A 16,678-nucleotide genomic window follows, 5' to 3' on the forward strand; every position below is an offset into this window, starting at 1 on the left:
AGCCTAATATGCAGGTTTTGACGCATCATCATTACTAGAAGCATGTTGTTGTATGTGACAAAATCTCTCTAAGTTTCTCATCAGCGAGACCATTTGCTGAGAACATTGAGTCACCCACTTACACTGATTGTCTAGCATTGTCTAAACTTTCAATGTGAGATTTCCTGGTCCTAATAAAAAAGTTATCTTAAGGGTTGGGTGTTTATTTTAAAATTAATTAACTTACCTGACTCTGTCCCATGACGCATGTTTGTCGTATGCATCAATTCTTATGTTCTGCTGAAACATTGAGGAAAACCAAATGGCTTACCCTGATTGCATAGTCATTAGCATAAGAGATACTTGTCTTGTCCTTAATGAAAAATGGTTGTTCATTTCCTTCACCTCATAGTTTGAGGTATGATGTGGTACCATTATGAAATAATGATGAATATTTTATTCTAGATTGCAACTTAATCTATGATACAGAAGCTTAAACTACTTCTTATTGATGAGTTAAACCGTTAGGGATTCACGTTGATTTCACCTTTGCATGACTGAAAGAATCCATTATTTCCCTTATATTCTTCTTTAAAGTTTTATGATTCAACGTAATGTACCATACGTTGATGAGAGCTTGAAAATTTTGTGCTGATGTGTATATCTTTGTCTGTGATATATTACACGCACCTATCTACTCTTGCCATTTTTCTTCTAATAAAAGAGATTTATGAATCAGTGTATGACACCACACGCTGATGAGATCTTGCAATACTATGTCGATGAATGATGGTTTAAACCTACACTATTAGGAGCCATCATAATCCTTTACTACAAAGCTGCATCACCGATACTCTCCTTCACTTTTGTTCTCCTACTGATATCAAAAGGGGGAGAACTGGATATTCAACTAGGAGTTAAAGGGAACGTGCTAAATTTGTGGGGGAGTTAAGCTAAAGGGAACTATTCTCAATTTAAGGGGGAGTTAAGTTGATTGTTGATATTTTCATCCTCAACTAATCGTGTCTTTGTTAGTTTGTTGTTCTTCATAACCATGTCAAATTTGTTATCTCAACTGCTTGAAAAATAAAAAATGGGAAGTCACTTTTATTCTCAGGGGGAGCACTCATTAACATTGATGAGTTAAACATTCATTCCTATTCTCAAGGGCAGAATGACTAAAGAATTCATTGAAGATTAGTTTTGGCATCATCTGATAGGGGGAGACTGTAAGGTCACACCTTATGATCTGATGAGTCAAACACTCTACACTACCTATCAATGTCAGCCTCAACTACGACGACATCGCCAACATATCATGCTTATCTGTGTTAGCGTATAACATAGTTATTCTATGTATTCTTGTGTATATTAGGTAATGATATAGATAATTATAAAATAGACCATAGATCCAGTATCTTTGTGATCAGATCGGTTCTTATACAATCCATTTAATCATGGGATTGATATGTATAGATAAGTATATATACAACATTAGGGAAAACCCTAAAGTTGTGAGAACACGGCTTGGTGTCGTATTTGTCTTTGGGACAACTGTCTTCTTGGTGAGGACAAAACCTTTATTATGGTGAAAGAAACAATTTGGAGAACTCTCTGCGTCTTTTAATTATGTTCTTTATTTTTTGTTCTTTAAGTTTCTCTTTAGTCTTTATACTTGAAGTGTATCTGATCAATACAAACCTTCAATCATTTTCTTCATTAAGGGTTTAATCCTTAAAAACATAGACTCATAACCTCAAATCTGGTAATTAATAGCTTCATAATGGATAAAGTTTCCAACTTTATCAATTAGGATGGCCTAAACAACCAAGATCTTGACTTTAAGTCTTAAAGGCGCCAAGAATATATCGTTCTCAACTTAATCCATTAAGTGCAGGTCTCCAACCTTCATATCTAAATGAACATGATGTTTAGATGGATAAAGCTTCCAACTTTATCCATAATAATGCCACACACTTTCAAGATCTAAATTTTAATACACCAAAATGACCTAAAGGACCAAGATAACTTGCATGACTTAAAGGGAAGGCAAAAGTTCATAACTTTCCTAGTCCATGAGCTCCAAAAAGCAATCCAAGCTGATTAAAAGATGATAGAGTCCACTCAAATCCAAGATCACCCATAAAATGGACCAAAAGTGAATAAAAGGGACCATTAGCAAGATCTAACAACTAGAAAGGAAATGTTACAGCTTTTTAATTATAAAAGTCCAAAAAAGGTATGAAATTTATGGATCCAAGCTTGAAAAAATATTCCTTGCAACCAACTAGACTTTCTTGATCTTCAGTCTTCATCAAATCACCACCAAAATGCACCCAAAAATGATTCAAGGAGATAGGATAAGCTCACTTTACTCAAAGGAGGCTAGGGTTTCACTTAAGGAATGATATAGAGGTTTTGGAGGCTAGAAATGATCAAACCATAAGAGTAATAGCCTTTAAATACCTCAAAAAATCTTAGAAAACGTGCAAGCCACTAGGCCAGGGGTGCCTCACACTTTTAAAGGGCGCTTCACGTTTTCCGATAAACTCTAGATTTTTCTGGTTTTCAACTTCAGTTTCAAAACGATCGTAACTCCGTTTCAGTGATCTTTATATGTGCACCAATGTATTGACAAGCCTTACGGTTCTATCTACTTATTTTTGTCTTAAATCATACATAAATTAATTTATTAGTACACACAAAAGTATAGAATATTACTTTTCCCAATTTACCCATTTTGCTCCAATGCATAGTTTGAGGGATTAAAACACTTAACCAACATTATTAACATCGAATAAGGTTTAAAATCTATTCCTTTGAACCCACGACCTTTGATGTGTGCAAACTCACTTAGTTTTAAACCTACTTTTAATTATCAAATAACACACAAAAGGCAGTGAACCTATCAATTGTGGTATAGCTAAATAAGTAGGGTATCGAACACAGGGAACGACAAATTAAACTAAAAACTAATTTAATCTAAGTTAATTAAGAAGTAGGGGTTTTTCTCTAGTTTTACAAGACTAGAAACTTACTAACTATTACTAATTTAAGACTAGAAAATAACGATTTAACTACATTTAATAATTGGAAAGGAACTTCTGTTTAGTTCAACTTGGTTAACTCTATGGTTGATTTCAAGGTAATAGTGCAATGGATTAATTCTTTCGTTGGTTACCGATTCAAGTGATTAGATTCGTGTTCACTACCCTAATCCTTAGCAAATAAACTAACTCAAACAGTGGCCAATTGTCTAATTTAATTATATTCACTAGATTAATTATTCGGGTTAAGTTAGACTTGCAATAGTTAACTAATTTATTCTTTTTAATTAACCTCTTGTTTGATAGTCATCTTACAAGCTTGCACATGAATTTACTCAATTTTCTTATTAATTCTAGTTTCATATTCATTAATCCTAGACATATAGCATAGTGATCACATAGCATATGAGGTCAATAATCAATAGATGTTCATGCTAATCAATTATCTTCCTATTAACAGAAAATTAATTATTATTCACACACAAGGTTCTTTAACAAGCTAAAATAACAAAAATTCACCAACTTGGAATTGATCCTACCAATCAATCAAACCATATTGTCAACTTTGTATCCCCAAACAGAAGTCTAAAGGTTTTAGCTCATAATTAAAGTAAATAACAGCAGACAAACAAAGTCAAGTTGCTTAATCATAATGAATAAACAAAAGAATAAATGGAATGATGAAATTTTGCCTTAATTACTCTCCGGAATTGAATTCTAGCTTCCTTCGTCGTCTTCTAGGGTTTTTCTGGCTTCTCAATCGTAGCAAAGCACTTCTGAATCGTCCCAGAACTCTCCTCAATCGATCTGTGGAATTATCTTTAAATATACGAATCGACTCGTCGAGTCCCTCTCACATTCCCCGTATTGCGATAACTCTCTGGGATCCCGAGTCATTATCTTCTCGATTCTTCGATTGGACTCGCCGAGTAGTCGATCTGACTCGCCGAGTAGGTTCCTTTTATAGTGTTTTTATTCTTTATTCCATTCTCGATCTTCTAACTGTTTCTCCCGCTTCCTTTCGCTTCCGAGCTTCATCTTTGGACTGAAAAACATAATTTAACACTTTTAAGTACCTTTTGTCCATAATATGCGATAATTAAGCTAATAAATGAATAAAAATGTATACTTAATATGAACTAATTATGCACATATCAACCTTTTCTCGGTCAAATCACGATCCATTATCCTGAAATCAGGACCATTCGAAACTAGATGTTACAGTTTGGCTTGTGGGTTTCGAATATGGGTGCTCGAAGGCCCGGTTTATGAAAATAAATTTCCTAATGTGGCAAAAATACTTTGCAAAATTACTCCAAAACCCTTTAGCTTTAATTTAATTATATAAATTGTCCTATGGAAACACAAATGTATTCTTTTATTCAAAATTACAATTTAAATTTTGTTAATAAGGTTAACATGTACTCAAATAAAATTTAATATTTAAGGGTTATAATTATGGGTTTACGGGTTATGGTTTATCGCTTATAAATTACATTGTATGGTCTACGGTATAAGACTTAGTGTGTATAGTTTATAGTTTACAATGTAGGGCGTAAGGCTCAATACATATGCAATGTAACATTTAAGGGTTACAAGCAATACGTACGTCGTAAGCTATAACCACTAGACCTCAATCCTAAACCCCTAGGCACAAAAATATACAGGAAACCATATGGAGCTCATCAAAATACCAACATAATTTCATTCCATAACAATAATTGTAACAAAACACAACAGTTAATTTACTCCAGATCTAAATAGTAATGAATTTGAACTCCTCAACAAATTTGATCAAAAATTTAATTTCGTAGTGAAATTCCTAACAATGTAGCTAGGCCTTTTTTCCATAGTAAACAAGCAACATAAATAAAATTTTGTATCATAATTTCGTAGGTAAATAGATATGAATGCTACTTCCATAGCATAGTAACTATGGGATTTCTTTCCATTAGAAAATTCAACTTCAAATTAACCATAATATTTAATTTGGTGGCAAAATTACAATGGAATGTATTTTCGTAAACAAATTCGTTGCAAATTTGTCACACCCCAAAAATCAAAGGCGGAAACATTTTCGGGGTTGACTCCAAGTTGTGTATCAAATCCAATGTACATAGTAATCACAGTAAACAACCATTACATTACATATATATGAAAGTTTACATTTGGTTCAAAAGTAAATTGTACAAAAGTTATACATATATCATATGAACAAAACGAGACGAGTCTTCCACGCACTCTATCTTCACCAAAAGAGATCACTGGGTACCTGTCTAATGTGTACCTGAGAATACAAGTAGTTTGAAAATCAGCATAAAGCTGGTGAGTTCATAAGCGGTTTTGTTTTATGAAAATGTATTGGTTTCCTTTAGTTTTCCGAAAAGGTTTGGTATCCAAGAAAATCCCATATTTTCTTATGTTTCTCAGTTTAGTTATCTTTCGTCATAGTTCAGTTACACGTTATATGTTAACCCCAGGAAAATCCCATATTTTCCTAAATGTAAGATTGATTGAATAACACAAAGTATAGTTTAATACACAAACTATATATTGAAAATCATGGGATTACTATCCCGAATCAGATATGAAGTACTTTAATATACATGAATTGTAGATAAAATGTAGTTTGAAAACCTTGGGACTATCATCCCGAACTAGTTATAAGATAGTTTGATATACTTGAAATTATAGATTGAAAACCATGGGAATACTATCCCGAACTAGATATAAGATTGTTTGATAAAACCATGGGATCACTATCCCAAACTAGATATAAGATAGATGGATAAAGCCATGGGATTATTATCCCGTACAAGATATAGGTTGAAATCATGGGACTATCATCCCGTACTAGATACAAGTTCGATAGACTGAAAACCATGGGACTACCATCCCGGACTAGATACATGATAGTTTGATAAAACCATGGGATCACTATCCCGAACTAGATATATATTCTAAAACCAAAGCTGTGAATAAACTTATATTAATACATATTGTAAGTCGGGTAACCATGTTGATATGACAACGAGACCTCCCTGACGTTAGTCAGACATCGGACGATATCCAGAATTTGTCACCCCAGGCGTGCCCGCCTAACTGTAGCTAGCAGTTAAGGTGTGGGATTGTCAGTCCCGAATAGATCTATTCACAAATTCCTCGCTCTCCCTCCAGGAGACTCTGGTTACACTTCCGGGGAGGATTTACTGATCATCCATAAAGGTAGGGGTGCAAACGAGCCAGGCCGAGCCCGAGCCTGGCCAGGCTAGGCTCGGGCTCGTTTAAGTTATATGAGGCTCGAGCTCGAGCTCGGCTTGATTCGAGCTTTCTTTTACTAAGCTCGGCTCGAGCTCGTAAAGAGTTATACAATCTCGGATCGGGCTCGGGCTCGACTCGTTTTTATTGGGCATGCCTAAATAAGCTTAAGCTCGGCTCCAGCTCGTTAAAAAGCTCGTTTACTAATACCCGAAATTCATAATTCCCCTAATATGTTTTTATTTTAATATATATAAATAATAATAAATAATATTATATAAAGGCTCTTTTAGGCTCGCGAGCCTAATCGAGCTTTGTGACATAGGCTTGAGCTCGAGCTCATTTAATAAACAAGCTTAATATTAAGCTCGAGCTCGGCTCGGGCTCGTTTAAAATCGGTTTCGAGTCGAGCTTTTAACGATCCGATCTCGAGTAGCTCGCGAGTAGCTTGGCTCGTTTGCACCCCTACATAAAGGGTAGTGACTACTCACAAACTAGTACTAAACTATTCACAGGATTCTCATACGATAACAAACATACAAAGATTATGAAACATAATACAGTGAGAATAGATACATACTATGAAATTATCTGGAAATACATTCAAATGATACGGAGATAAACTGAATGAGACATAGTTTATGTAATAACTTTATACATATGTCAGTACATGATAGAAAGAGAACTATAGAACCCCAAATTATTCCCATAATAATTTGATTAGTTTGGTTATTTTCTTAACTAAAATCCATTTAGTTGTAATTGATAAATCATTCCTTATGCTCAGTATAATACATAAGGAGTAAAAGTGTTTATAAGTTTGCCAGATATTATTTAATACATATCAATATTATGATTTGAAAATAGTTATAGTTTGCTTGTATTCCCCCCCTGAAAACATTGAAAAACACAGAAAAGGCGTAGGGGTATGAACTCACCGGACGAGAAATGTGACGATTTGGTTGCTAAGTGTTGGTCCGGGGCTTGCAAACACACGAGGTTCCTAAGTATAATGTAAAGATACACATTTGTATCTAATTAGGACTTAGATTGATTATTTGATAGGGACAATTGCTTCTAGTCGCGAAAACACCCCGATACAAATGTTTGGAGGGACCCGGGTAACATTTGGGGACACATATAGTTAGGATATTGAATTGGGACTCCAAAAGAACACTCCTTAGGGAGTTTACGGCCCTAATGACCCTCTCCCCATGAGTTTACGGCCGTAAACTCATGGTGGGGTGATTTATGGCACAAAATGGCTTGAAACATTTAGGGGATAATTTCTAGGCTTGGTTTAAGGGCTTGGAATTATTTTTAAACACCAAAATGACATACATAAGGGAGTTTACGGCCTAGCATAGGAATCATGGCCGTAAACTCTCAAATATCCATGAATAAGTGTGTTATTGGTTCCAAACAAATCACATGTGATTGCTAAAATTATTCCAAGGCCTTACATGAGTTTTTATGGGACTTTTGAGGAGTTTTTGGAGTTTACGGCCCATGAGACCCCCTCATGGCCGTAAACTCTCCTATAGAGGGATTCCTTGTGTTTTAAGGCCAAAAACCTGTTTGTATGCACTTTTAGAAATTATTCCAATGCTTTAGGGGTGTTAAAGTGGCTTTCTAACACCTTAAAATGAGTTTACACCGTGTTTCAAGGAGTTTACGGCCCAAGCACATGCCTTGGCCGTAAACTCATATAAGTCCTCCAAAAATTATGTTTAAAGTGTTCCGAGGCTAAAGCAATTATTCTAGAAGTCATATCCATGTCTTGTTGAGGTTTTGGAAGGGTTTAAGGGCTTTAAAACCCTTTAATCATGAGTTTACGGCCTAAACACCATCCTTGGCTGTAAACTCATATATAAGTCCCCAAATTATAGATTAAGGCATTCTAGGTCCATTTCATAAAGTCATTAAGCCATATCTAAGTCCCAAAATTGTTTAGGAGGGGTTTAAAGGCATAAAAACCCACTTATTATGAGTTTACGGCCTAAAATCCTTCCAGGGCCGTAAACTCATATACAAGGTCTTAAATCATGATTAAATCTCTAATTTGAAGGTCAAAGATGCTATACAATGAGTTTAGGAAGGTACCTTAAAGATTTGAGGCCTTAAAATTGAGTTTTGGACCCTTAAACTTGGATTTAGGAGAGAGGTTAGAGAGAGAGAGAGAGTAGAGAGAGGAAGAAAAAGCTTCAAATGAATGTTTAAACACGTTTATATAGTTCCCAAAACTTGGACATAGAGGAATTCTACCCGATACCGGCCTTAAACGAGGTTTTAGGTCACACCCGATTAAGTTTCCGTCACCCGGCGGGGACGTTTCTAAAAATTATGAAATAAATATTTTTGGGCTAGATTCATGAGTTCCTAAAAGGTTTGGACACTCATTGGATTAAAATAAACATATACATTTAACTAACTAAACCCAAAAACGACATCGGAATGTTTCGACATACGACGAGTTATACGGGTAGAATGGGTTTTCGGCGATGAACAACTTCGGGTTGTTACATTATCCCCCCGTTAGAGGGAATTTCATCCTGAAATTCAAAGAATAAGATATAGATCATGAATTTGGAATGAGACACGAATAGATTTGTTGCCTCAGATCTTCACTTTCTCAAGTGGAATCAGGTCTCTATTGGGCGTTCTAACGAATTCTCATTATCGGGACGTGTCTTTGTTTCGTACTTTGACTCTCTCTCAATCTATGACATCAATTGGTTTTCTCATGGAAGTTCCAACCCTGGACGACTTTGGTTTCCTCAAGGAATCACTATGGTTTCGTTGGGTAGATGCTTCTAAGGATTCGAGACATGATGTACTAGATAGATGTTAGCAAGCTCTAAGGGCATCCGAAATCTGAAGGTTGCAGAATCGATTTCTACAAAGATCTCGAAGGGTCTGATGTGAGACTAAACTAGACGTTCGAAAGAAACTCCCGGGAATCCTTCGGGATAGACATTTAGAGGAAAGAGCTGTTAACTTCCCGTTTCTCAATAATCACAGAAATGAGGGATGTTTGGTAATTCATATCGGGAAAACTTTTGAGTTCTAAGGCATGGAATGATACGAAGGTTTGATGCCAAAGATCACGAGTACCGGGTCGAGAAAAGACCTAGACGAGCAACCCTTTCGAAACCAAGGATAACAACATGAATGAGACTCGGTCATTTCATGTTAAACATAGCATCAAAGTATTTTTGTAGAAAGTTTCCCTCTTTTTAAATCGAATGGAACAGAATAGTCCTCCGGACTGAGGATTCAATCTATAGGTACGAAGTTAGCGTTCTCTATCTCACTGGTTAGTCATCTCGACGGTACATATTTCGATTACATACGAAGGATTGAGCTTAGAAAATGTTCGAATAGATAGATAACAGGTTTCCCTTTTTGTACTAAAATCGAAAAGAGTTACAGGTATAAGAATTATCAAAGAGAAGTATACCTGCGGCGACAGAGGGATCAGTAGTCGTAGCTGCCTTGGGGCAATTCCTTTAGAAGTGCCCAGCTTCACCACAATTGTAACAGACCGGACTAATTCCCGCTCCGGATGATTGGTTCGTTGATTTGGCTGGTTTTCTGCATGTTCGAGCAAGGTGGCCCTTATTGCCACAGTTGTCACAGATCCTTTCGCGACATGGACCAGGAATGCGGTGGTGGTAGTTGCACTTACCACACCAAGGAAGGGTACCAGTGTATCCACTGGCGGGAGTTTGGGCTGTGGAACCGACAGTCGAAACAGCAACAAGGGCAGTAGCAGCATGGACTGCTACTGTTTGCTGTTTCTTAGAAGACCCTTGCGTACTCTGGCCCTTCGGCTTGTTCCAAGATTTCTTTTTGCTTCTGCCTCCACTGGTGACTGGCTCGGGAGTAGTAGCTTCCTCATCAAAGTTGTCTTCGTGATCGATCAAGATTTTCGCAAGACATTTAGCGCTGTCATATGTGTCTAGCTTTGCAGCTAAGACATTACCTTTTGTTGGCTGGGTCAACCCCCAGATGAACCTCTCAATCTTTTTACTCTCCGGGGTAACCATTCCCGGACAGAGTAACGCCAGATCATCGAATCTTGAAGTATAAGCGGCTATGTCGGAACCCTTCATCTTAAGGTTCCAAAGTTCGTGTTCTAGCTTCTGGAGTTCACCCCGAGGGCAATATTCTGCGAGTAGAAGCTCCTTCATAGCTTCCCAACCCATAGCATTCGCTACAGGTAAAGTTAAAGATTTGACTCGGCCGTTCCACCAAGTCAGGGCTTTGTCTAGGAAGGTGCAGGCGGCAAACTTTACTCTATCAGACTCCGAACAGGCGCATATTTCAAAGATTGATTCGATTTTCTCGAACCATCGGGTTAAAGCAATGACACCCCCTGTGCCATCAAAGGATGTCGGTTTTGCATTCATGAAGTCTTTATAGGAACCCCCTTTTTGGTGTCCCTGGCTATCTTCTGGGTTTTAGGGTTGGGGACCACCTCCTGAGTTACCAGGGTTCATTTGCGACATGGCTGCTACCATTGCAGCAGTCAGAACTGTCTGAAGTGATGCAAGATCAAATTGAGGAGGAGGTGGTGGCGGAGGAGGATTGCTATTGTTCTTTGAGCTGGGTCTCTTTCTTGGAGGCATCTTGATCTAAAAAGATCAGAAAAGAGAGGATCATAAGTCCTTTGAATTGAATCAAGAGATAAGAAACAGAGGATATCTCTTCAAGACAGATATAGCATCATACAAAGCGATAAAGCAGGAAGGAGTTATCAAGACAGAACATTTTATCGCTAAAGGAATGATCAAGGAATAATGCGTATATGAGAACTTTCTACCAAGGGTTGGCTCGAGAAATACTCCCATAGTATTTCATAGTTTGCTGCAGCGACGATTCGTTGTTTGGGATATTGGGTATGTTTTAGGCATGCTGCGTACCACAGTCACTCCCAAGCACATGTTGGCCGTGTCTCGAATGAATATAGTTGGCCAGGCTATATTGATCCTAGACACGACTACATAACTGCTCAAGTTTAACCGCAGTGTACAACACCTATTTACTTATGTTTTGTTCTACTTGTAGTTACGGATCTCGACGGTTCGGTATACTTGTATACTTTTGAAAATACTTATAGTTTGAAGATACTTTTAATTCAGAGCACTGAGGCCCTTTAGTGTTTATAGTTTTATACCATGTAAGGTTTGGTATACTCTATTCACTATAAACAAGGGCTCCGATACCAATCTGTCACACCCCAAAAATCAAAGGCGGAAACATTTCCGGGGTTGACTCCAAGTTGTGTATCAAATCCAATGTACATAGTAATCACAATAAACAACCATTACATTACATATATATGAAAGTTTACATTTGGTTCAAAAGTAAATTGTACAACAGTTATACATATATCATATGAAAAAAACGAGACGAGTCTTCCACGCACTCCGTCTTCACCAAAAGAGATCACCGGGTACCTATCTAATGTGGACCTGAGAATACAAGAAGTTTGAAAATCAGCATAAAGCTAGTGAGTTCATAAGCGGTTTTGTTTTATGAAAATGTATTGGTTTCCTTTAGTTTTCCGAAAAGGTTTGGTATCCAAGAAAATCCCATATTTTCTTATGTTTATCAGTTTAGTTACCATTCGTTACAGTTCAGTTACGCGTTATATGTTAACCCCAGGAAAAGCCCATATTTTCCTAAATGTAAGATTGATTGAATAACACAAAGTATAGTTTAATACACAAACTATATATTGAAAATCATGGGATTACTATCTCGAATTAGATATGAAGTACTTTAATATACATGAATTGTAGATAAAATGTAGTTTGAAAACCTTGGGACTATCATCCCGAACTAGTTATAAGATAGTTTGATATATTTGAAATTATAGATTGAAAACCATGGGAATACTATCCCGAACTACATATAAGATTGTTTGATAAAACCATGGGATCACTATCCCGAACTAGATATAAGATAGATGGATAAAGCCATGGGATTATTATCCCGTACATGATATAGGTTGAAATCATGGGAATATTATCCTGTACTAGATACAAGTTCGATAGACTGAATACCATGGGACTACCATCCCGGACTAGATACATGATAGTTTGATAAAACCATGGGATCACTATCCCGAACTAGATATATATTCTAAAACCAAAGCTGTGAATAAACTTATATTAATACATATTGTGAGTCGGGTAACCATGCTGATACGACAACGAGACCTCCTTGACGTTAGTCAGACGTCGGACGATATCCAGAATTTGTCACCCCAGGCGTGCCCGCCTAACTGTAGCTAGCAGTTAAGGTGTGGGGTTGTCAGTCCCGAATAGATCTATTCACAAATTCCTCGCTCTCCCTCCAGAAGACTCTGGTTACACTTCCGGGGAGGATGGGTAGTGACTACTCACAAACTAGTACTAAACTATTCACAGGATTCTCATACGATAACAAACATACAAAGATTATCAAACATAATACAGTGAGAATAGATACATACTATGAAATTATCTGGCAATACATTCAAATGATACGGAGATAAACTGAATCAGACATAGTTTATCTAATAATATTATACAGATATCAGTACATGATAGAAAGAGAACTACAGAACCCCAAATTATTCCCATAATAATTTGATTAGTTTGGATATTTTCTTAACTAAAATCCATTTAGTTGTAATTGATAAATCATTCCTTATGCTCAGCATAATACATAAGGAGTAAAAGTGTTTATAAGTTTGCCAGATATTATTTGATACATTTCAATATTATGATTTGAAAACAGTTATAGTTTGCTTGTATTCCCCCCCCCCCCCCCCCTGAAAACATTGAAAAACACAGAAAAGGCGTAGGGGTATGAACTCACCAGACGAGAAATGTGACGATTTGGTTGCTAAGTGTTGGTCCGGGGCTTGCAAACACACGAGGTTCCTAAGTATAATGTAAAGATACACATTTGTATCTAATTAGGACTTAGATTGATTATTTGATAGGGACAATTGCTTCTAGTCGCGAAAACACCCCGATACAAGTGTTTGGAGGGACCCGGGTAACATTTGGGGACACATATAGTTAGGATATTGAATTGGGACTCCAAAAGAACACTCCTTAGGGAGTTTACGGCCCTAATGACCCTCTCCCCATGAGTTTACGGCCGTAAACTCATGGTGGGGTGATTTATGGCACAAAATGGCTTGAAACATTTAGGGGATAATTTCTAGGCTTGGTTTAAGGGCTTGGAATTATTTTTAAACACCAAAATGACATACATAAGGGAGTCTACGGCCTAGCATAGGACTCATGGCCGTAAACTCTCAAATCTCCATGAATAAGTGTGTTATTGGTTCCAAACAAATCACATGTGATTGCTAAAATTATTCCAAGGCCTTACATGAGTTTTTATGGGACTTTTGAGGAGTTTTTGGAGTTTACGACCCATGAGACCCCCCTCATGGCCGTAAACTCTCCTATAGAGGGATTCCTTGTGTTTTAAGGCCAAAAACCTGTTTGTATGCACTTCTAGAAATTATTCCAATGCTTTAGGGGTGTTAAAGTGGCTTTCTAACACCTTAAAATGAGTTTACACCGTGTTTCAAGGAGTTTACGGCCCAAGCACATGCCTTGGCCGTAAACTCATATAAGTCCTCCAAAAATTATGTTTAAAGTGTTCCGAGGCTAAAGCAATTATTCTAGAAGTCATATCCATGTCTTGTTGAGGTTTTGGAAGGATTTAAGGGCTTAAAAACCCTTTAATAATGAGTTTACAGCCTAAACACCATCCTTGGCCGTAAACTCATATATAAGTCCCCAAATTATAGATTAAGGCATTCTAGGTCCATTTCATAAAGTCATTAAGCCATATCTAAGTCCCAAAATTGTTTAGGAGGGGTTTAAAGGCATAAAAACCCACTTATTATGAGTTTACGGCCTAAGCTCCTTCCAGGGCCGTAAAATCATATACAAGGTCTTAAATCATGATTAAATCTCTAATTTGAAGGTCAAAGATGCTATACAATGAGTTTAGGAAAGTACCTTAAAGATTTGAGGCCTTAAAATTGAGTTTTGGACCCTTAAACTTGGAATTAGGAGAGAGGTTAGAAAGAGAGTAGAGAGAGGAAGAAAAAGCTTCAAATGAATGTTTAAACATGTTTATATAGTTCCCAAAACTTGGACATGGAGGATTTCTACCCGATACCGGCCTTAAACGAGGTTTTAGGTCGCACCCGATTAAGTTTCCGTCACCCGGCGGGGACGTTTCTAAAAATTATGAAATAAATATTTTTGGGCTAGATTCATGAGTTCCTAAAAGGTTTGGACACTCATTGGATTAAAATAAACATATAAATTTAACTAACTAAACCCAAAAACGACATCGGAACGTGTCGACATATGGCGAGTTATACGGGTAGAATGGGTTTTCGGCGATGAACAACTTCGGGTTGTTACAAAATTTGCTCCGAATGTTTATTCCATAGAACTATTGGTGGCAATATAGCACCAGATTTAGATTCGTTAATAGTTTCCGTAGAAATTCCCATGTTTGCTTTCGAAAATTCATTTCGTAGAAAATGTGATAACAAATTAGTTGTGGAACAACATTCTATACGAGCAATCCGTTGCAGAATACCAACAGAAAGAAGTTCCATAGAAACTTTTCTTTTAGTGTTGGGTGATTCTAAAATTGTTTTTCTCTAATTCATTTTCTCTCTCTCTCTCTCTCTCTCTCTCTATCTCTCTCTCTCTCTCTATCTTCTCTCCATGAAACCCTTATCAAATGCTGTTCCAGATTCATCACCATGCTCTAATTTCGGTATTTTCTCTAACTGTCAATCATTCTTTGGTTTCCTGTCTTAAGATGATTTGCTAGGAATATGGATTTTTTTATGAGACAAAAGTGGAGACACATCTGTCTTTTTAGCTGTTATGTCCCTTTCCCGGAGATCACACCTCTAGTGAAAAGTGAAAAACAACCATAGAGTGTGAAGTTATTATTTGTGGGACGTTGTGCACAAAAAGTGTTTGACGAAATGCGTTAGTATGATTATTTTTCTTGTAACATAAGGATTTATGTAGTAACTCATTTTATGACCAGTATGTGTGGAAATGGAAATGTACGACAATTGTCCATTTTGCCCTGAGGTAAAATGTTTCAACCTATTGTATTCAAGTTAGAAACTATTTCTTGAATTTGAGAGAAATTGTAACACTCTAAATTTTCAAACAAAATTTTTCATTTTTAAAACACATAAAAGTCAATATTACATTTCACAAAAATCATAAATGTATTGGCTTTCAAAACACATTTCAATAATATGACTGATAACATCCCAGAATCCTCAAACATAATCTCGAACAGGTGTGTACAATCAAGCCGGTGCCTTCCCGCGATCCTATGAAGTACCTGAAACATATATCACACAACATGGTATGCACGAAGCTTAGCGAGTTCCCCAAAATACCACATACACAAATAATAAGCCTCTCATGGCTATAGCTCGGCATGGACCCTCTGGTCATGCATCTCAATGAGGACCCTTTGGTCTCACGGCTTGGTGTGGACCCTCTGTCATGTGTCTCAGTGAAGACCCTTCGGTCTTACAACTCGGGTTAGACCCTCCGGTCCTGTATCTCAGTGAAGACCCTCCGGTGTCATAATTTGTTTTGGACCCTCCGTTCCTAACTCGGTAAAGCACAGAATAATACAACATATATCACAAAGCAAAATGCATAATATCACATAACTCAATATAAGCACATAGGACCCTCCGATCGATAACTCAAATAAGACCCTCCGATCACATAATATTATCGCTCAGGTAAGTATAGTGAGAAGACTCACCTTGTAATTAAGCAAGTAGATCTAGTACCCCATGAATAGTCTAGACTTCGCCTACATAATATAATCATCTCTAATTAACACTTTATAACCACAACTCTAAAAGATTAGGCTAACCCCCCTATTCTCACTCTTGGAAAGGGTGAAAGACTATTTTACCCCTCCATGGTCTTCTTTACTAATGTCTTGACCAAACCTTAAAAGTCAACAGAAGTCGACGCTCGAGTCAACAGTCCATGTTGACCCCACTCGTCGAGTTCCTCCTGTTTTCATAAAATCGGGAAAACTCCAACTCAACTCATCGAGTTGTCTCATCAACTCGCCGAGTTGTAGTGCGTCAAAACTATTGGGGAAAACCCTAATCGACTCGTCGAGTTGACTCATCCACTCGTCGAGTCCCTTAAGTGCATCTCTCATTCAGACGATTTTAAGCAAAACTAAAGCCCCAAACTCTAGATCTAGCCTCCCAAGGCTAAAATACCAAGTAAAGTTGAAAGATTTACGTCCATGCATGGCACCTAGGGCTCAAACTGTTAAAACAAAGCTGTATGGAG

Source organism: Lactuca sativa, chromosome 8, assembly GCF_002870075.4.
Source record: "Lactuca sativa cultivar Salinas chromosome 8, Lsat_Salinas_v11, whole genome shotgun sequence".
NCBI classification, from domain to species: Eukaryota; Viridiplantae; Streptophyta; class Magnoliopsida; order Asterales; family Asteraceae; genus Lactuca; species Lactuca sativa.